The following is a 21,577-nucleotide window of genomic DNA, read 5'->3' as shown; positions in this document are numbered from 1 at the left end:
CTGGTATTTAATGGCCACTGACTAAATCCCTAAATACTTGCTGAATGCAAGTTGTGTGAATAAGAGTGTATTTCTTTCTGAGAAGCCCTGGGAGATATACCAGGCCCAGGAGGAGCCCATGTAAAGACCTGGAAACAGAATAAGCTTACTCACCATTGTAGGGCAAATGCTTCAGAGAAAGGTACAGGGAATTGAAAGAAAACCCCATCTGACATGGCAGGAAATCCAGGAGCTGAAGTGAGAGTTGCAGGTCAGGCAGGCTGTTTTAGGGAGTTCAGCAGGAGTTCCCTGTGTTAGCAGGACTGTGGGACTCAATTGTTAACTTGGTGGGAGGTGTGAGATCAGGAAGGCAGGCTGGATCATGCTAGTCGGGCACAGAGCTGGGGGTCAAGCCCCAGGTCCTAGAATTTTATGTGGGAATTTGGGGTAAACAAAGTTATAGAGTAGCCTTAGTGGCAGGAGCATATTAAGGCCTCTTTTAAGGAACAAGAGCTAAAAACATAAACCAGAGCATAAACTACGACTATCAGTTTTGCCTTCTATTGAGTGAGGCACTTGATTTATGGAAATTGGTCAGTTAATCAGAAGAGTAATTTAAAACTGGTTATTATTAAAAAGTTATAATTAGATAACCTAAGATTTTATTTTAATAAAATACATGGATATATACATTTGCCAGTCTATTCATGTAGTGCCAAGATTTTTTTTTCCTCTGTGTGTTGATCCATTGATTTGAATTCCACTTTGTATGGAAGGGCAGAAAAAGGCTAACTTAGCAGACCTGGATTGCTCAGAATCCTGCACATTCCAAATAAGGTATTAGCTTCAATACCTTTGACTCGCTTTTTAGGAGATAATTCTGAACCCTTGGAATATGCTACTTGATAAGAATATTTTTATATGGCTGAGACTTTGGGCCACTCTGAACTGAAACCTGTTTTTTTGTTTTGTTTTTTAATTTTATTATTTTTTATTTTTATGCCCGAAGTCTTGGGCCATGTTGGACCAGTTTAAAATTAATAATGTGATGTATGATGAATGCCTATTTTTGCTCTGAGGGAACTTGGGATCTGAGTAATTGAGGCACTATTTGCCTGTTTTACTGACCTCCAGTAAAAATTCTGGGTAATACTCAAGTGAAGTTAACTGATTAGAAGCATTTTGCATGGGTTGTTTATTAGAAGCATCATTGGGAGGAGAATTAAATGTGTCCCCAAGCGATTTCACTGGGAGCAGAACCTGAAGTTTCTGTCTGATTTCTCCTGGAGTTTGCCCCATGCAGCTTTTCTCTTTGTTGATTTTAAAATCATTTTAAAATGTTTCCTTTTTCTGTAATAAACCATAACTGTCAGTATAATAGCTTTTAAGAGTTCTCTAATTTCTTCTAGAGAATGATTTGAGCCTGAGAGTTGTCTTGGGAACCCCTGACACAATTTTCTATATAGGCCACACCCATAATGCTTTATGTAAGATTTCTGGTTTTAATTTCTTTGAAGAAGGGAAACTTAATAGAATCTGAGTGAGAGTCTTCCCAAATTTTATGATTTTTGAGTTAATGGAAAAGTTCAATTTACAAAAACATGTACGAGAAGTAATACAATTGACTCCTGTTGGGTATACAGAAGAACAAGAGGGAGTTGAAGTGCAGGAATAATTGTCCTTGAAAAATAACACAATTATTGAGCATGTAGTGTTTGCCAGGACTTACTGTATGCAGTTTATGTTTGAACTCACCTAGTCCTCAGTGGTGTCATTTAGGAGATGTCTAGTGGATACAATGAGATGAACAGCTATTAATAAGCTAGGGTGATTCAAGAAAGAGAGTTTGAGTTTCAACTTAGCTTATTAATGAAATATTTTCCTAAATACTCTATTTTATGAATGGCTTAATATCCATTTTATTGAAAACCATGGTTATCCTTCATAATTTTATTTTAGGAGATGAAATTTGTTACAGGCATTCTAAGTAATCACAAATCATGTATTGAGGGAATGCCATATAATGAGACCGCTGTTCAAGAATTAGTCTAAGATATCATCCCATTTCAACTTTAGATGGTTTCTTTGCAGTTTTCTTCCCCAGTGTAGATTAGAAATGGTACATTTCCATTTCCATTTTGTGTGGTTTTTACTCTTTCACAGCTATGGAATACTAAATGTTACCAGACGTCAAATAAGATGTTCAGGGAAGAGGGCAATGTCCTACCTGAGACACTTGAAATCTCTTTTCGGTAAAATTTATTATAATTCATTCACTTCAAAAAGCATTTAAGAAAATGATATGCATTGGGATTTAAAATATTGAATATAAACTTTAGTTACATATAATTTTCCTAGTTTTGCTGATGTTAAACAGACATATCTATGACACATTTAATCTCTTTTAATATTATAATCGTAAAATGAGAATTTGAGGACATCTGGATGGCTCAGTTGGTTAAGTGTCTGCCTTCAGCTCAAGTTAGGTCAGGATCCAAGGGTCCTGGGACAGAATCCTGTATCAGCTCCCTGCTTAGTGGGGAGTCTGCTTCTCCCTCTGTCCCTCCCCCCTGCTCAGGATCTCTCTCTCTCTCTCTCTCTCTCTCTCTCTCTCATGCTCTTTCTCTCTCTCAAATAAATAAAATCAAGAATTAAAATAAATTCTTGAAAAAAGTAAGAATTTGAAGGAAGATCAAAAAAATAAGAATTTGAAGGAAGATCAAATTTTCTGAGGAAAATTCAATTAAATCTGAAAGTCAGTCCTTTCAACATTAAATACTACCATGCTATTATTATTTTAAATGTTAAAAAACACTTAAAATATAAACATTTTTATGTTAATGTAAAATCTTTAAAAGATTTCTCATATCGTGTTTAGCATAAGGCATCCATTCTTTATTTTTATAATATCTAAGAAATCTGACATTCAGCACTTAGAAATGAGAACTTAAAATGTCATGTGTTGTAGACACTCCCACTGACATATCATATCACAGCTACACTTTTATTTTCCTTTCTATAATTGTTCACAAAATAAAAAGGGGGGCTCAGCAGTGCTTGAGGAGAGATATAAAAATCAAACATTAATTTTATTCAGATGAGATGATTTGTATGCAAGCTGATCAGGCTACAAGCTTATCTCATTACAAGCTCAAGGCTGTGAGCATTTCATCATTTCTCAGATGCCATTAAGTTTAATAATATGACTGCCTGCATTGTGTATTAAAAATGTGTGGCTGTTCTGCGATTCTGTATAATGATGAAGTGTTTGTGAATATTTATTACTTCAGTCTTTAGTGCTCTCAACTTTATACTAAATAGCGAAGTTAATTGCCTATACTGTTCTAATTGCATTGTTTAGAGAATACTTTCTTTTCTTCCTCTTCAGTTGCAGAGTTATTAGTAACATGCAGATTTTTTGAAGTGCAATAATTGGCACGTGAAAACTTGCACAGACATATAATTGCACCCCAAATTGAAGCACAGTAAGTACATTTAGTCTCTGGTAGGGTCAATTAGCTCCGTGGCCTTCTTTCTGGGAATGCAAGTGGTCAGTCCTGCTGATTTTAAACAGTTATAGAGTCACTGATTTGCATATACAATTTGTTCCAAGCAATTATGGTAAGAATATAATTTTTAAATACCAAAAATGGAATGTTTGCAAGAAGTTCTTTAAAACTGGACACATTCATTAGTCATTCACTTTATTATTCTCTTCGAAATTGGTAGTTCCAAACGAAATGATACAAAATGAATATTGTTGTCATTGTTTATAATCTTTTGTTTTGGCTCTTCAAATATATCTCTGTCCTTTGTTTTGTTCTCACTGGAACCCAGTAAATATTGTCTTTTGAAACAAAGCTCTGAAATCCAAAACCTGAGGTTTGGCTTTAGTTTTGTTTCTCAAATGTTATCTTAAGGAAGCCATTTTATTTTTCTGTAGGTGCTTCTACACTGTCCAAATAATGGGTGCCCTACCTATGTGTTAAATTCCATGGTGCTTTCTCCCTAAATCACAAAGGTCAGTGTTATCATAAATAATTGTACTAGTGATTTAAGAGCCTAAATATGAAACATTTTACTCAACATGATCTTCATGTTTCCGATTCTCTAGTGATTCACCATGCTTTAGCAATTTTCCCAACATGAAAAGGAGATGGTTTCTTCTGTAAATATCTCTGATGCCCCACTCAAATGAGACTTATACTTGGTCCAGGCATATGCTAGTTAGGAGGGAAAAACTATCCTAAATAATAGGAAACACTGCAGTATTCAATTTTTTTTGTCTTTCATGTATTTCTGCTACCTGGCTTCTTATCTACCCTTGCCTCACTCAGTTCAGACACTTTGATATTTAGACCCACCTTTTTCTGGGCCCAAGACACATAGGAACGTCAAGTTGAAAACAGATATCATTCAAACACACATTTCATAATTTCCAGTATGCCAAACCTTTTTGGCTAGCCATTATAAAGACAAGAAAAAATCCATCCACTGTTGTTTCGATGAGCCAATGGTTTAGTTCTTCTGCCGAGTGATGTGTGGTACAGGCAAGAGTTTACAATATTGCAGAGTAGGTCAAGTTTAGGATAGCTAAAATATTGGCAGGTGTGGAAACAAAAAGAATACGGCAAATGGATGTAAAAGTGCATGTTATATAATCTGGAATAATGATTAGAACCTACAAAGAAGTATCAAGCAAAGTAGACTGTTGCCAAATTTGAAGGCCCTGAATCTCAATGATAATGACCTTGAAATTATGCTGATAACTACTGAGAAGCCACCAAATTTTTAGCCAATTCATAAAATAACATCATAGAACTTATGGGAGGGGAAGCTTCCAAGAAATTGGAAGTGCTCAGAAATATCCAGTGCTGTATTGTCTCAAATGAAGACTTAGGAAGGCCATTGGATTGGATAACTTGCAGGTTCTATAGAGATATAAATAGCATAAGACAACGTGAAGCAGAGGTCAGAAAATAACATTCTACTTAAAATCCTTTAAAAAATAACTTCCAAGTAGATAGGAAGATAGATAAACTTCTAATTATCAGTCCAGAAGAGTGGAATGTGAGATGTAGAAATCAGGAGGACTGATGTAAAAAAATAAAAAGTTTCATTTCCCTTGGAGGATGGCATGCACATCCCCTAGCCGAAAAAATTAATATGTATTGAAGTGAAAAATAAGACAGAACAAGTAGGTTTCTCCAAGCAAGTATGGATGTTCCTTTTATCTGTGGTTCTCTGCACAGAATAACCTGTCCTGTCACAAGTAGTTAGAATATATACGTGTAGAACAGGTGGATTGTTCTATGACTGGTTGGTAGGAGAACCCATAGATCACAGCCTCAGGTCCTCAGATTATAAGAAATAGAATAAGGAAATGTTTATTCAGATATTGCTAAGCTGTTAAAATTTGATAATATTCATCTATCTATGTTCTAATCAGAAATGATGTCTCTTATCCCAAAGGGATGCTGTGGATTTTTTTCCATTAATAATTTTAATGAGATTTTAATGTGCTAAAATGTTTTTCATATGAATATTTTTAATGCCCCACCTAATAGTACAAACTTATTATCAAGGCTGTGGCTGAGAGTGTGTTAACGGCACTGCTCCTATGGGTTCTAATATTGGACAGGGTTTCTTCATTATGGTCAAAAGTAACTAGTGAATCTCTTTTTTTTGCCTTCAGCATCTCTTCCTATTCCTCTTTCTACCATAATCATCAAAATACTTTTTAAAATACTTCTAAACTGTTCATTTCTTTGTATGTCAGTTTTCTAATAGGAGATCAGATAAAATAGGTAAAGTAGATAAATTATTACCAGATTAGCATAAATCCCACCTCACTGATTTTTAGGTGATTATTAAATCATCCACAAATATAAACATATTTAATTTCATAAAATGATAGTTCCTTACAAAACACAAAATCTACACGAAGCACTTCTGAACACCTGATTATTTCAAGAACGTAGATGTTTTCACAACATTAAAATATAATTAGGTCTAGCTTTGGCCAAATTCAGAAGGGTTTGAGAATCTGCTATCTCGTAATTAATGTCTAATTGTTGGTAATTATTTTGTTTAGTTTTGTGCACAACCCAATTTATTTTTTTGCACCAGGGCCCATGTCAATTATACTCTGGCCACAACTGTCAAGGCTATCAACAAATTAGACACTGATTGCCAGGGCTGCATGATAATGGTCTCCTACCAATTTGCATTAAGTAAGTAGGTTCTGAAAAAACAAGGCTGTGTTGAATGTTCTATCTCTCATGTCACTTCTAATGATCTACTAATGGCTAGCCAGGCCAGAATTTAACTCAGAAACTAGAGGTAGATGGCCATGTAAGTTATAGAGATCTATTTTTTATACTTAAAATATTTAGACCCCACTTAAATGTTGTATGACCTGACAGATCATTTAGCAAGATTTTTGCACTTAAACAATTTTCTGTTTCTACTGTTGCTTAGGAATTAATGTAACAAAATTGGGTGTTTAATATTTTTTCTTTATTTTGTTTTCCTGCAAAACAGCCACTTGGCACAAGATGACCAATGTAAAATGAAGAGCATGCATTGAAAATTTTTATTGTCTTATTGATGAAATATTTTTTTCTCAAAAGACCTCTTAAAATTGATAATAATTTAAAATCCCTAAGGACTGATTTTACTATATAACCAATGAATATTTTTAACATTCTTCTTACTGACAACTCAAATAACTTTGAACATAGGAATTAAAGCATAATCTCTTGTAAAACTTTCCTATAATGATAATTACTCTACTTTAGCCTATAGCATTCCATAAAGACATGTCACTGAAAATATGTTACACATTACAGTAGTGATGTATAATATACCAAGATCCCTGATAAAATGAATCCTCAGAGTGAAGGTATTTGGGGTTATAATTCATGGGAACAATAGCTTTTAGTGCTTTACAGTATATCACAAGAGTGACAACTCTGTGATGAAATGTAATACATAATTCCCTTGGTCACAGACACCAATTTTTTCCTGACCTGAAGAATATTTTGTCTCTATTTTAATAATAGTGTCATGATTCTTAGCATCAGATATAAGATCTGTACTTGAGAGTATAACCAGCAGTGTAGTTTCAATTAGAGAATATCAGAATTTTCACTGCATATAGCCTTTTTGGTAAATGAAATATTTCACTTGCTGAAATATAAGAACCTTCATTAGCATAACATGCAGTGATTATATATGAAAGATGAAATGAAAATATGAAATCTAAGGCATTATATGGGGCAGACATCTAGGGTTATGTAAAAAAAATCTTAAGTACATGCAGGATCTTTTTTATTTATATTTTTCCCTCGTGATCTCACCTGGATACCTAGAGCACCTTAGTGGCTCCCTCTTCAACAAACCTCATAACTGAACTTTATTATTCTTGTTAGTCTTGTCACTTGGAATCATTGAACACATATTAATGTGCCAGGTACTATTGTCAGGGCTAGAGGTCACAAAAGAGAAATCAACGTGGTTCCCATCTTGGAAAAGGCCACCATTGGAGCAAGAAACATAAATTTTTTATTATCCCAATGATATCCCTGGTCTATGATCTGCTTGATTTTTTTTCACCCTCTTCACACTAGTTCCTGCTGCCTTCATGTTCTGGGCTCAGCACTACCTCTAATTTGCTATAACAGTATGATTAGTAATTAAAATTTCTGATAGTGACATTTCCTACTTTTTCTTCTTACCTCTATTTACTTCTGCCCAGATTTTCAGACGTCTGGTTTTTACTGAATTATATACATTTGTCTTTGGCTCTTCTCTCTAGTCAATTAATGCTGATACAATAAAATAAAAATCTCATAACAGCAAAGGATTTTAAATGCCATCAAGACCTATTTTTTTCAGGCGAGAGAAGTAAATTTAAAAATAAAAAACCCTAAATATAAATTTTCCTTTATTTCTAATTAATTGCTCTTCTGTTCTCCCATTGCAAGTTATACATACCTCTATTACTTACTATGCTGTATTAGCCTTTGTTTACATCTTTCCTTCTCTTTCTGTATGGCAACATCCCCTAGGTCAGAAAGGCAGACATAATTCTGGGTAGTAATACATTAAATGTAATTGATTTTGTCCAAGAAAAATGTCATCCATAAGCATGACATGGAAGTACTTTGTGTGTGTGTGGGTGTGTGTGATTTTTTTTTAATGAAAGATATATGTTCCAGTGGAAATGTTTCATAAGCTACAGCAACTTCCAAGTTGTTCTGTTATTTAGCATCACTATAAATTTTGGGACTCTCAGGTAAAAAAAATAGGCCCCCTTCACACATGGAATTTATTAAATATCTGTATAGTCAGATTGAGTTGTCATAGAAAAATACCATAGTGGGGTAGCTTAAACAATAGAAATTTATTTTTTCACAATTCTGGAGGTTAGAAAGCCCATCATCAAGGTGATGAAACATTTGGTTTCTGAGAGAGCTCTTTTCCTGGCTTGTAGAGGGTTACCTTCTTCCTGTGTCATCATATGGCTTGTCTTCTGTCTGTATGTGGAGAGAGAGCTCTCTGAAATCTCTTTTTCTAAGGACATTGATCCCATTGGATCACTTCCTTGCCTTTGACCTTCTTATAGGCCGTATCTCCTTAATTATCTTCTGACAAACTGGATTTCCAAATAAGGTCACATTGGGGGTTAAAACTTTAACATATGAACTGGTACACAATTTAGTGCAATTAATATCCTTTGGTTTTAAAGAAGAAAAAACAACCTAACTTTCAATAACCTCTACACTTCTACAAAAAAATAAAAGGTACCACAATGCCTTTCTACATCTCTACCAACATAGTTTTAACCAACATCATATATATAATCTCCTTTGTACATTTAGCTGAGAAACATTGGATTTTGTTCAGAGAGATTCAGCTAAAAGAAAAGAGAAATCAGAATTGGAATATACAGAGACATGTCCTAGCAGCCTACTGTTGACAAAGTCTTAGGTTTTGGTGAGAGATATCTCATTTGGTCACAGGTGAGTTTGACAGGCAAATGGGCAACGTAGTATCTGAGTCTTTACTCCCTTACATGAAGAGAAATATATGTACATAGGCCTCTTCCCAAAGGAGTAAAAAGAACCAGAAACCAGACAAGAAACTCCATCTTCAATCTCCGCATGTCTGCTATGTTCGCTTGATTTGCTTTGCTATACATGGTCTCACTTTCTGTCTTTAGCATCCATATAACCACCAAAAAAAACACACTTACATCTATATCACTTGACTTCCAGGTATACCACAGTAGATCTGATTATCTAACCCTGAATTCCAATTCTCATTTTTCTGGGAGAGAACCAGCCGGGCTTGAGTCAGAAGTTTGTTCCTAGTAGAACTGACTATAGTCAGGGGAACAGATAATAAAATTTATGAGGTTCCCACAGAATCCCTGCCTCTGCATGTGAGTATTGTTTGGAGCCTAGCATAAGACCACTACCTGATAAGAAGGGGATGCCTACTGTCCTTATAAAGGAGACAAATTCTGGCAACAAGCTTGTGTTGCGGTAATGTAGACATTTTCTAGTCTTACTCTCTTAAGCCTGGATGTTTAGAGAAACTTACATGTTGTAGAAGCTACTTTAACCAGGTATGCCTTGCATTTAAATTGTAATATCTTCATGACTTAAATTATATGCTTTTAGTTATGATATGCTCACTACCTCTGAAACTTAAATGGCTCTTTTTCTTTATGACTAAAAAGCTAGACTTGAGCATTAGGTAAAGCTGGTAATTGGTTAAGAGTATTTTATATTTCAGCTTTGAAAAGTAGGGGTCATCACAAAAAAGGATTATAAAACCCTTTCTGTACAGCTAATGGAAAATGTTCAGTGTAAAGCTAGCCCTTAAAAGGTTCAGAGGAATTGTCAGTTATAGCTCATAATGGCTATGGTCCTTATTGTTTTATGCCCAGACACATGAAAGGATTTATGTGGTAAAAGGCTTATAATCAGAGTTTAAAATAAAGATGTCCTCCACTCAAATTTTCCAATGTTTAAATTTATATTTTATTCTCATCCAAGTTACTTTGAAGAAAAAAATGGATTTGAGTAGCTATTTATATTTCAACTTAAATTGGATTTCTTTTATTTTATTGCTAATTACTTGAGAAAACCTAAATCTGTTAACTTCATGTCCTTTAAGAATTTCATCTCTTTTCACAATTTATCTAGTGTGTCTGTTAACTTTTGCTGTCTACAATTAGCTAACAAATCTCAGTGTCTTACAAAAAGAAGCACTTATAGCTCAATCTGTGGATTCGATGGTATTTGATCCAAACTGGCCCCAGCTGGATCTCATGACACCCTTGTTCTTAAGGGACCCGCGAGCTACCTAGAGCATATTCTTATTGTGATGGTGGAAGGCAAGATGACATGCCTAAAAAAATAAGCACATTCGAAATTTCTGCTTTCATCATACCTTCCACATTCCATTGGTCAAAGTGGGTCGTGGCTGGTATCAATATCCATGGCACAGAAAAATACACCCCTCACTTGAAAGTTGGGGGAATTGGGAGTATAAGGGAGACATGAATACTTCCTGAATAACAATCTACTATTTATGGAATAAAAATTAAAGTATAATATGTGTGTGGTGTGTGTGTGTGTGTGTGTGTGCGTGTGTGTGTAGGAATTAGTCATTCGCATTCAATACATATAGTGAGCCCTGGCTGTTAAGTACTTGCTAATTGCTCAAAATAAATTTTTGAACAACACAGAGCCAAAACTGTCCTGATTTGAACATAAAGGTTTTTAGTGGGTGAATTAAAAAATACACACAATAATACACACTTAATTTCTTAATTATTTTTGTGGTAAATAATACATTTAGAAAACACAATGTGCAATTCAGATAGTCAATGAGGAAAGTGCCTAATAAATTCTAAGAAATTAAGAAAAGCTTCCTGAAGTAATGATAATTAACATGAGACTAAAGAAGCAAAGTTAATCACAGAAGTAGATAGAAAACAAAAAGAGTTCCAGGAAAAATTGTATCATGCATAAAGTCCTTCAGCAGAAAAGAGAAACTGAATGTCAGTGTGGAGATAGAAGACAAGGAGAGTGTGATAAAATATAAATGATGGAGAGGTCAGAGCAAAAAGAATCCTTTGACAATGTTAAACCTTTGGAATTTATTCTGGGATCAATGAGAAACCATTAAAAGATTTTAGGCAGGGTTTGGGTGACTTAATCAGATTTATATTTATAAAAGGTCACAGTGGCTGCTAGATGAGGAATGGATTAGACCCCACTACCAAGTCTTGAAGAAAATGTAGAGCACCTGAATTTCTCATAGACTAGTGGTAAGATTATGAATATGAAATTGGTACAAATGTTTTGTAAAATTATTTGACACTCTCTAGTAAAGCCAAAGATTTTCATCCCCAAAGGCCTCATATTTCTACTCTTAAGTATATGAAGAAGACTTGTGTGTATACATCAAAAGACCTAAATAGAAATATTCATTAAAATAATTTTTGTAGATGTTAACTAATTAATTTGTATAAAGAGATAATACTCCCCAAATCTGCCAACATTAGACTGGATAAATAAGTTGTATTATATTCATATACAGTGGAATATTACACAGCAGTGAAAAATTTTAAAGCAACAGTTTTGCATTTCATGCATGAACATCAGGAATATAATTTTGAGTGAAAAAGGCAATTCATGGAAGAATGCTTATTTTATGTATTATTTTATAAGTAAACACTTGAAATACAGGAAACATCAAAAATATATGGTAGAAATTCATAAATAAATGAAGTTTAAGGACAGTAAGGCGCCAAAAGGTTAAAACTGAAAGTCATAATACTGGTCATGTCTGAGTGAAAACAAAATTGAATAGGATTATGGAAAGGCACATAGGGGGCTTTTCAAACTAGCTGATGAATAGAAGAGTATCTTAGTATTTTAGCCTTATACATTCTATAGGTTTTATAATCTCTTATAATTACTAAATATTTAACAAAGCATTATAAGCTAGCTCATAGAAGGGTCAGAGTATATAGAGACCATTTTGAAGGTTGTTAGAGTGACCCAGGAGAAATATAATATTTCCAGAGTGAGTCAAATGCGATGGAGGGAAGTCATGTGGCTCTAGCAAGATGATGTGAGAGACTCTGAAAGATTGATAATTTTCCACTGTGGCCTTGGCATATTTTCGATCTTTCAACTATTCCTCCCTATATCCTTTCACATAACATTCTCTTCTCTCTGTTCTTCTCCATCTCTATTGATACAAACCAGATTGCCCAGTGGCTGCTAAACCATATGAAAAGTGTATTTGTTCCTGAAGGTAGCCCAATAAAACTTTCTACCCTGCTCCCTCAAGTTTGAATATTCCTTTGGAGCCTTCTCATATCGATTACTTTTTAATAGATCCTTATGCTAACAATTCTCTGGTTGATTTCCTTTGACAATGTGATCAGTCACCTGATGTATGGAATAGGAGTTGAGCTAGATTATGCTTTCATTCTGAGATGTGTTGTGTTTGAATTACTTGTGAATCAACCAAATAGGAATGTTGAGGACAGTGTTAAAATATTTATCTAAAGAAAGTCTAGGTGACTGGGGAAAAAACTGATTGTAATATTAGCCATGAGGATAGATGAAATGGCCTCCAGATGAGGTATAGATGCAATGAGAAAAGCATCTGAGACTAAGTGCTGAAGAACTCAAGCATTTATACATTGGATGGAGAAGAAAAAGTTGCCAATAGAGAGTGATGAAGAGAAACCAGAAGGCATGGGGGAAATTAGGAGAGGGAGGTGTCTCCCGTCATGTCTTCAGAAGCAGACTAAGCCATAACAATTCACGTTTTAGTGATTTATTAGAAAAGTGGTCCTGGAGAAGTGAGGGAATAAGAAAAAAGCCAAGCATGTATGCAATTTCAAGCCAAGTCTCAGCCATAGCCTGACTCCTTAGGTAAGAGCTGAAGGATGATCTGCTCCTCAGAATTCTTCCCTATTCACTGAAAAAAGCTGGACTTTTATACTCCCATAGGGTATTTGCCAAAATCTTCTCCTCGAAATTATTGATCTTAGGTACTCCTGATCCCTGCAAAGAGGCTGCAGTTGCCTGTGGACAGGCCTTATCATATAAGCAGGTGCAGAAGTTAGAAGCAATTATAACAGGAAGGAAGGGATGGTGCACAAAAATGATAAAAGCCATTATAGGGAATCTGAGTATATAGTGCCTACAAGTGTCTGTTAAATACGGCATCACAAAATCCAAAAAGAAAGTTTTAAGGCATGGTAGCTTTCACTAAAAGCTCTTCTTGAGAGTTTCAGGTGAATTTTGAAAAACTAAATATCCATTAGACTTAGTCACAAGAGCATGCTTAAATTCAGGCTTGATTATGTAAGTAATGTCATATAAGGAACTTTCACTTCATCCTTTAGGCAATAGGAATCCATTGAATGGTTTTAAGAAGGAGAACAAAAAAATTATATGAATAATTGTCTTCAATGAGGGCAGTACTTGAGGATGCTTGATTGAAGCCTAGAAAACCATTCTGGAAACTGCTGCAAAAGTTCAAGTTAAGAGATTATAAAGGTTTAGTGTAGTAAGAGTAGTGGTTGCTTTTTACATTTAAGAGACAAAATAAAGACTGTGACTCCATGAAAAAAAAAGGAGTGAAGGATGACTGCAGATTTCTAATTTGGTTGCTGAGTTCACAGAGAAATATGAGAGAGATCCTGGAAATAATCTATTTTAGCTTCAACAGTATGTGTAACGGGTATCTCTGGAACATTCCTGTTGAGCTAGCTATCAGGCCATTGAATATAAAAGTTTGAAGTTTGGAAGGGTGACCAGAATACCAGACAGAAATTTGCACATCATTTTCTTATCATAATTTATCATAGTTAGATATGAGTGGATAAGAAGCCCCAGGATAATAAAAGAAATAAGCCACTGGAATCCTGGGTTATAGAATGGTTAAATAATTTAAAAAGTCATATCAGGTGTTAATTGACTAATTCAGGTTAGCTAATATCTTTGTGATTTAACTGCTTTTATGGTATCTTTATTGTACTTTCTATTCAGATGACAATTAGAGATGCTCTTTCTAATCACTCCATCTAAAATATCCATCCCACCTCCAATCCCATTTTTCTCTATCTCCTGACTTTCCTTCTTTCTTCAGAGTACCTAACAACTAGCTGGCGTTATATCATATATTCGTGGGTATGTTAACTTTGTGTCTTCTTCAATAGAATAAAAGCTCGTAAAGATTGAGTCTCCCCTCCCACACATACACCACCAAATATATCCCCTGTTTTTAGAATGCTTTCTGGAACAAGATACCGACTCAAAAAAAATTTTTTTTTAATGTTCTAAGAGTTTATCTGACCAAAAATCAACTGCAATGGGGCAGCGCCAAAACGGAAGTTGGTTAGGAGCACTTTGGGAACATGAGCCAGGGGAAGACCTAGAGGAAGAGCAGAAACAAATAAATGAAAGAAAGAAAACGAAAGAAAGAGAAGAAAGAAAGAGAGAAAGAAGAAAGAAAGAAAGAAAGAAAGAAAGAAAGAAAGAAAGAAAGAAAGAAAGAAAGAAAAAGAAAGAAAGAAAGAAGAAAGAAAGAAAAAGACTTGCTATAGCTCAATACCCAAATGGTTATTTGTGACTGGTTTTAATTTTGTAACCTTAGATTTTAGTTTCCTCATGTAGGCCACCAGGGCATTACAGTCCTGTCAATCTAATGACCTCCTTATTGAGTTAATTTAACAGGACTTATGTAAATGCCACTTTGGCAGCAGTGGGAAGAGAGTGCCTACTTTTTCCTTTTGCTCAGAACATCCTACATCAGATGTATGTCTGCCTACCTGTTGGTCTGAATGCCCTGACCTGGCTCTGCTTGGTTTCCTGACGTTGGTATTGTCCCAGTGCTCCAAGTCCATGTCACATCCCTCCACTGTAGTGATTTCTTGTCTGGCCTCAAGGGTGATCTTCTCTCAGCTTACTGTTGCCCACCGTCTGGGTGCTGGGGAACTTTTGGATGTTCTTGCATGACAGTTTAGGAACCAAGAAGATTCAGGAAGCCGAATAGGCTCCTTTAATACAGAGACTTGCCCTCCTGCCCCCTCTTTATGATGGCTGATCCACCAGGCTGTCAGGAGCTCCTCTACTTCCTCAGCTTACCCTCCACCTACAGATCTCTACCTTGGCTCCTCAAATCCATCACTTGGAACTGGTACATCCAACAGGCTTACAGGGTGGTAATTTCATGGACTCTGTTTGTTGCCATTTTAGACAATACTGTTTACAGGATCAAATTTCCTATGTAAATTACAAATTTATGAAAAAAAAATCAAGTCAAAGCTGAATCTCCGATTATGAAACAAATTCCTAAATTATTTTAAAGAACCCAGGACTGCAATTTTAGTCCCAATGAACAAAATTGCTTTCTTATATAATCTTATTATGGTTTAACTGTATCCCTAAGCTATGCTACTCAGAGGGAAAATGCATCAAGCATTTACTTAGTAAGTAATTTGTGTCCAAGTTCCACACTCATCTTAGTTTAACAATGATGTGCCTGGGCCTAGTGTATTGATAGAACCTCTGAATCTGAAAAGTACATACTGTATCCTAGTAAATTAGTATATTTCTACATGATATGTAGGTATTGCCAGACCAAAGACAGGACAGACGTTCTCTAAGGGCCCGATTTATTTTTTTTGCATCATAAAGTAGTTGTATTTTTTTATAATAAATTTATTTTTATTGGTGTTCAATTTACCAACATACAGAATAACACCCAGTGCTCATCCCATCAAGTGCCCCCCTCAGTGCCCGTCACCCATTCACCCCCACCCCCCACCCTCCTCCCTTTCCACCACCCCTAGTTCGTTTCCCAGAGTTAGGAGTCTTTATGTTCTGTCTTAAGGGCCAGATTCTAACCAGTCTTACCATAAAGCATGAAGCTCAGGGCTTACATACTATGTAAATAGTATGCTTTCATAATTATTGCATATGTACACACACAAAAATAGATGTGAAGCATGTTCAGAGTCCAGGTATAGTTTATAACCTTCTTTTTATCTTCCCAGCATTGATCTCCCCCTCCCTTGTGTAATACTGTCTCAGTATTTCTTTGAAAATTACGTCTTTGCATGAAAGCTTACAAATATGGTCATACTCTCCTCTGATGGTCACATGGCTACCTCTCTCCAGATTCAAATTTTGAACCAAAAAATATTTAAAACAAAAAATATTGAGAGCCACTTCTTACTAATGTTGGTATTCTAATAAGATTGCCCCTTAGTTCCCCTTACCACGAGTCTAGAAACTTCTTTGGATCTTATCCTTGATCTCCAATCTTTCTAGGATTCTAAAAGCTACTCCATATCCTTATAACAAACTCACTTTATGTATTATTAACTGAGAGCTTGTTTCCATTACTTATGGCCAAAGGACAAATAGAGAGGCCTTATTATGATTCTTTTTACTGGCCACAGCTTGAGTAATATATATGTGATCTAGTGGGAGAAAGGAAATAATAAAAGTGTAGTTTCATGGCATCACTTAATTCGGTCCACACCGGTGGCCCTGGATCTACCTCAGCCAAACTTCCATAGCCTCTTCCTGCCACTGGGCACCCTCTCCTTCATGAACACTGTGCTTCAAGAGCCTGAAGAATATTTTCCTTGACTTCTGGGAGATCGAGGTAGAGGTGTACATGGACACCTGCCACATGCCTGTAGTCGCCCAGGTTGGGACTGGGCACAGGTTCGATGCATCTACCACTAAGCAACATCTCTGCCTTTGTTCATGATGCTGTCCTCTCTGCCCTCCCAACACCTGCAGTCACGCTGTCAGCCCCATTTTGATGAACAACTCTGACCATGCTACTACCCTGCCTGAGACTGCCCACCTCTGGAGGTTGTAAGAGTACTCATGAGGGCCTGAGCCTCCCCCAGGTGCCTCCAGATGTTACTCAGAAGTTCTGCTATACACATACACATATACAACTCAGGAAGGCAGGTCCTGGGACTCCCAAGTCTAGTACTATAGGCCTGGGATGGGACACTGCCTGAGTGTGGGGAGGATGCATGTTTTTGGCCCCAGAAAAAGACTTGTTTATCCAACAAAACAAAACAAAAAGTGTAGTTTCACGGCATTGCTATTTATTACTTTTTGAAGTGTTGGATTGTTAATGTACTTTAATGTAGTCAGTTATCCAAAAGGTGTCCAGTAGATTTGTCCTTGGTGATTTGGGGTACCATGAATGATAACCTCACATGTAATAAAGGTTTCTTTTTCTAAGTTCAGCTGAAATATCTTAATGTAGACAAGCCTGTTATTAGATCTTCACATATGACAAATGGCCTTCTGTCAGCCACTCTTTCCCTCTCCACTGTCCATCATCCTAGCCTTAGAGATCAGCACTCTTCTCCTTTGAATGCATTAGTCATTCATGAATAATGACATAAAAGCTCAGCAATGCTCCAGAAAGAGAGCCTTTTATTATACTTTTCTAACAACCATTAATATCGATAACACTCAGCCGTTTTTAATTTTCTTTTATAAAAGGACAAGTTGTAACTACATGACAAAATGGCATGGGGTCCAAAACTATTACCAGTTTCATTAGTAAGGGTAAGAAAGGAAAAAAAATGGAAAAATGAGCTATACTACTATCAGAATCAAGAAACCTTTGATTAAAAAAATATATATATATGTATATAATAAAACTTTTAGGGGGTGAATTTATAAACATTAATTACACAAAAAAACCCACACCATATCAAAAAAGGCTTTATTTTCTATCTAAACTTTTGGGTATTGCAAGCAATTAAAAACTTTAAAGTTACACTAGCTAAAATGTTTAAGTTAATGTAGGTTTTAATGAAGTTTATAATTCCACAATAGTTTTGAAAAAAATTTTATCCAAAACAAACAAATTTTTATGGAATAAAAATTATTGGTTAATGAAAGAAATTACTTTTTAGAACTGTATTTGTGAATCATTTCAGCACAAACGTTGAAAAGCAAAATAGCATTTGAATCTAAGTGAGAGGCTATCATAATTGAAAACAAAAATGGTCACAATTATTTTAGTTACATAGTAACATGCAATGTAATCAGGATTATTTGTCTATTATGTATTACTTTCTCTTCTTGAATTTAAGAAAACTGAAAAACTCAAACACACCATTTAAACTTTTGGGGCTTCTCATAAATATTTTATAGCAAAATAAAGTTGGTAATAAAATCTTTTCAGTTTGGAATAAAATCTAGATTTAGGAGCTAAACTGCATATCATTAAATTCTCCACAAGATGAGATGTTTTACTTTGTTTTGTTTTTTCTAATTGAATATGTATCTTCCAAAAGAGCCAGGTCAATACCATTAATAAACTGCTTTCAGATTTTTTCTACTTAAGTAAATTTCATCTTTCTTACTTACCTGAATGTTTATTAATGAAGATTTATTAGGACCCAGACTTTGTTTTTCATTGTGAATTCCAACTTCCTTTTGGATTTTTACAGAAAAAGATTTTGAATCCATGTACAACAGAGGTAGTTACAGGATAGCCTACATTATAATAAGCATAATATGTCAGTGTAATAAGTACTGACTTAATTCTATTTATGACTCTATTAGAGTAACTCTGATTATCCTTAGAGATTATGCAAGAGCACGTATGGAAAACGATTTGTCCATCTAAACTCTTGTACTTTTTCAAATAGAAAGGGAGATCTTCAAATGCTTTTTCACAAAAACTCATTTGTTCCTAAATTCTTCCAACAGTTTATAAGGCAGCACAGGTAGTAATGTCATGCTTAAGTATTTATTCCCAGTCTCTTTAAGCCAAAGATTCAAATGTTTTATGTAGGGAAGAAAAGAAAAGAAAAAAGGAAGAGGACATATGCAGTATAGAGTAGTAGTTAACAATTGAAATATGGGAATCTTCTTTATGGAATGTCGAATGATTATCATAACATCCACAAATTTATTTACAGATAATGTAAACAAATTTAACTTTTTATACCAAGTATCTTTGTAGACTAATGTTTAAAAATCAATGTCCTATTATAATGTATTTTTAAAAAGCCATGATCTCTATGAGCTTCATGGTTAAAGGTCATTTTCTGAGATATTTTTTAAAAAAGAAGACATGTCATTTAAAAGATAAATACTTCCAACTCCTTCTGTCTCTTTGAGAACTATGAAGGAAGGAGAACATAATTATAATAACAACGATAAAGAATGTATATTTTTCACATAAAATGATTTGTCCCTCACCCTTTGCCCAGGTTAGTCTCCTTGTTCAGAATTGTGCTATTTGAAATACAGTGAATACCTCCAAATCTTCCCAGGAATTGTAATAAACAGCACAGCACTTTGAATTCTCAAAATCTTATGTTAGTCAAATTTTATCCTCTCCTAGGCTTTCATCAGAATACCATATTTGAGAGCTGCTTTATGTTATTTTCCCCCAGAGACGAGTTAATCATTGTCTAGTTAAGGCACTCATTTGTGCATACAAGGCTTCTTTACTGTCATACATGTACTGTTTTGTGAGACCATACCCTAATTCTCTATTTTTCAGTCTCTTTGTAGAAATCCACTGAAAGTAGTTGGTTTCTTTGGCTTTTATATATATTTGCTTTTGTGCATATTTGCAAAGATAAATAGTACTGTGTTATAATTTGTCTTTTGTATTTCATATTTTACCAGCTTTATTGAGATACAATTTACATTCCATAAAATTTGCCTATTTTCAATGTGCACTTCAATTTTAGTGTATTTATAGAGTTGTGCAACCATCACCACAATTTAATTTTAGAACATTTCTAAAGTTGTGCCCATGTATAATCACTCCCCATTACTAAGATCCCTCATCTAATTTGTTTCTATAAATTGCATTTTGGGGGAATTTTGTAATATGATTTTAAGGGACAATTTTGCTATATAGAAAGCATGCATTTACAACATTTGTCAGTTCTTCTGTATATAGACATCTGTGCTACCTCTAATCTAGTGCCTTGCTATCAAAACCAATGCTGCATAGACACTTTTTCACTTTTTTCTTTTCTCAAGCATTTCTGAAGAACACACAGAAAGTTTCTTAGTCATTGGGTATACAAATACATATTTTAACTAAAGATCACCAAATTTTCTACAAAATAATACATCAGTATGCAGCAGTTTATGAGGCTAATTTGTTCCATACATCACCAAAATTTGGTAGTATTGGATTTTTTGGAATAATTTGGTGATTTTATCAGTATAATGTTATTGTGTTAATTTTCTATTGTTACATTGGTAGTAAATGGAATATCCTTTTCTGCACTCGAAACCAATCAGGTTTCTCCCTCAATTGGTTTCATACTAATACTCTTATTTTGCTATTGCATTTCCTACTCTCTCTGTCTCTCTCTCCCCCCCCCCTTTTTTAAGGGCAGAGAGAGGGGATAAGAAGGAATCTTCAATAGGCTCCACACCCAGCACAGAGCCCTACAATGTAACTTGATCTCACAACCCTGAGATCATGACCTGAGCTGAAATCATGAATCAGATGCTTAACCAACAAAGCCATCCAGGCATCCCTGTATTTCCTATCCCTAAATGTAATTGCATTTCTGTTATTTTGCAAGAGTACTTAATCTATATTCTAGTATTACTTCATGGTGTGTCAAATACCTTCTCCCAATTTGTCACCATTAATACTGTTAAACATTAATGTCAATACCACAACTTTGATAATAAATCAACTGGTATTTATGTCTTTCTATACTTCTTTTATACAAAATTGTGCAAACATGACTATGGAACAAATAATTGATAAAGGCACTTCTTTTACACCTAGAGAAACACTTAAACTCAGAATAAGCAGATGATTCTTCCAAGCAGAGAATTGTGGAGAACAGGTCATTCTGTCTCAGAACTAAAGAAATTATGTAGACAGCAAAAACAACAACAAAAACAACTGAGTCTATTAAGACAATAAAAAAGTGGACAGTGCCATACTTAGAGGTAAATGTGCAATTTGATTTAATTTGACATATTGATCAGGAATCCTTTTGAGGGTGGAAATAATTGCATTTAACACTGTCAATTTTTCATTTGTGTTTTACTTAAAATAACATTTTTACAAATACTGTAATTGTTTTATATATTTCATTAGATTGGGAAAGACTGGCAAGAAGAAGAGTTATTTTAGGACAAAAGTTAAATAGGAAATTTCAGGCAAAAAAAAACCCCAAAGCTCCAAACATTATTGAATTTCAAAATCAATTTATATTGACAAAAAGAAAGTTCATATTCTACTTAGCATGAAGCTGCTCATTCCATTCCATTAAAAGCCACTTATTATATTTACCTCCAAATAAAGCAACTATTTCAGATGTTCCAGCCAGTCAATCAGAAAGTATTTATTGAGCATTCATTCAATACATTGATATTAGATTCAGGGTAAAGAGATTAAAAGAAAAAACTTTAACATTACAATGAAAATTTATGAACCTACACTGGCTGGCAATTCCTAAAATAACTTGATGTGGAAAGCTGTCCAGAGAGAGGTCAACCTATTATAACCA

This window comes from Nyctereutes procyonoides, unplaced genomic scaffold (genome assembly GCF_905146905.1).
Source record: "Nyctereutes procyonoides isolate TBG_1078 unplaced genomic scaffold, NYPRO_anot_genome, whole genome shotgun sequence".
Lineage (NCBI taxonomy): Eukaryota > Metazoa > Chordata > Mammalia > Carnivora > Canidae > Nyctereutes > Nyctereutes procyonoides.
This window is presented reverse-complemented; position numbering follows the sequence as displayed.